The following is a 1,750-nucleotide window of genomic DNA, read 5'->3' as shown; positions in this document are numbered from 1 at the left end:
GATGTCTTTACATTGGTGATGAGTGTAATAAAGTGCGCCTCTTACATCTCAGTGTTTTGTTTACTAGATTAAAATCGCGTATGATTTGATGCAGTATTCACCAACTTGAGGCCCAGAGATCACCAATATACTGCAAGTCACTAAGTTGGAACCATAAAAAAGCTGAGTGACGATTTGTCTCGCAGAGAGAGAGAGAGCTGTAATCACTGCGATATTGCGAGATTATTTGAAACACAATTTATATTTCGTTGTGACGCTAGGAATATCGTGCAACCGACTGTGTTATTGACTGTCATAAAATATTTTATTGTATTTATATTATTTATTGTCGTTGATGTATTTAATTTAAATTTACTCTCACTAATAATTCGTTTCACTGTCCTGAGCTCAATTCATGCTTCAAAAGCGCGAATTTGTAACTTAATATACTCTCGAAGAGGAAGTGGGAGGAACAGAGGAACTGAACATTTGTTGGTCATGAAGTACGCAAAGGGTGGCAAGAAACGAATATATGATTTTGTAGGGGAAATATTATTGAAAGAGGTCATTTTGGAGAAGGGTCATTTTAGAGGAAAATTATAAAATTTAATGCAATTAATTCCCTCTCTTTTCCTGTTGGTTGTCACGGGAATTTTGTGTTTAGCAACTTTTTTGCCTGGCAACGACACGTTCGCTGCTATTCGTTATAACAGAAACTAGTCTTTGTTAATATTCCTTGCAGCGGAAACGTGATTACCGAGCTGTTGCTCAGCAATTTACGTCTTCTCCGGCTCCACCATTTCGGCTTTCAGCCGCCATGTCACTATACGTTTACTTAAATGATCAAATTCAACTGTCCTTATTTTCATCATCCTCATCATCCTCACTGACAAGACAGCTCTTTTTGAGCCATAGCCTCTCTTAGAAATTTCTGCCAAATTTGTCTTGAATTAACCCACCCGATTTTCTCTTCTCTGGATTTCGCAACAGTAATTGTATTACAGAGCAAGGTCGTCAGCCTTGCGTCCTGCACCCCAAACTGGACGGCCAGGTCTCTGTATTTGTGTTCCCTACTGACTGCTTGACCTAGTTTACCCCCAAGCTTAGGGTCCCCTTTTCGTCACTTTCTACGACTCACAGGGATACGGTGGAGGTATTCTATCCAGCCTCCACACAAGTTATCCTTATTTAGTCCTAAAGGTGTCCTTTTGAATTTACTGGTTTGAATTGCGACATACTGTAACAAAAACATTCCTAAACGATTCCTGTCACAAGACGACCAGGAAACTTGGAAAGGCAGGAATTCTAATTGTGTTATATCACTAATTTTGCAGGCGTCATTGTTCGAAGTAATTGTGAGAAAATGAGTGCCTGCTTATAAAGGCCAGCATGGTTGGGGGGAAGGCTCAGTGATAATGCCGTCAAGGTGTAACTCGGAGTAAAAATTTCATAGTGCAGTTTCATTTAATTGTTTTGTGTATTTGCGTTGGTGTCACCACTTCAGTGGGGATACAGTACGAGGCATCTCACGTCGTCACAACTTTAACAAGTAAATATCTTAGTCTTGAAGAGATTCTAACAATGGTGTAAGATGTACAGAACTATTAGGCTTATTTTGGACTCTATCCATCCTCTGTTATATAAAAGACAAAAAAACCACAACGTTTCGGAGGCTGGATCTGTCTCCGTCCTCAGGTGGATGTGGCAGGCTAAACGTACTCAGTTGGGCCCGTCCAGTGATTGAGACTAGCTCCTTCTAACGGGCTCAACT

General features: G+C 40.3%; 1 protein-coding gene across 5 annotated transcripts in view; it reads left to right on the top strand.

The window, feature by feature from the left end:
- The first annotated feature begins 1,401 nt into the window (after positions 1-1,401).
- Positions 1,402-1,750, top strand: part of LOC111865449 (acyl-CoA synthetase short-chain family member 3, mitochondrial) — a 47,328-nt gene continuing 46,979 nt past the window's right edge. For all 5 annotated transcript variants that reach the window (XM_023853507.2, XM_033751850.1, XM_023853518.2 and 2 more), the window contains exon 1: positions 1,402-1,528. The gene's annotated coding sequence lies outside the window, so the exon portion shown is untranslated. The remainder of the gene's footprint in view (positions 1,529-1,750) is intronic.

This window comes from Cryptotermes secundus, unplaced genomic scaffold, assembly GCF_002891405.2.
Source record: "Cryptotermes secundus unplaced genomic scaffold, Csec_1.0 scaffold944, whole genome shotgun sequence".
Lineage (NCBI taxonomy): Eukaryota > Metazoa > Arthropoda > Insecta > Blattodea > Kalotermitidae > Cryptotermes > Cryptotermes secundus.
The sequence above is the reverse complement of the archived record's forward strand: the minus strand, read 5'-3'. Positions and strand labels throughout refer to the sequence as shown.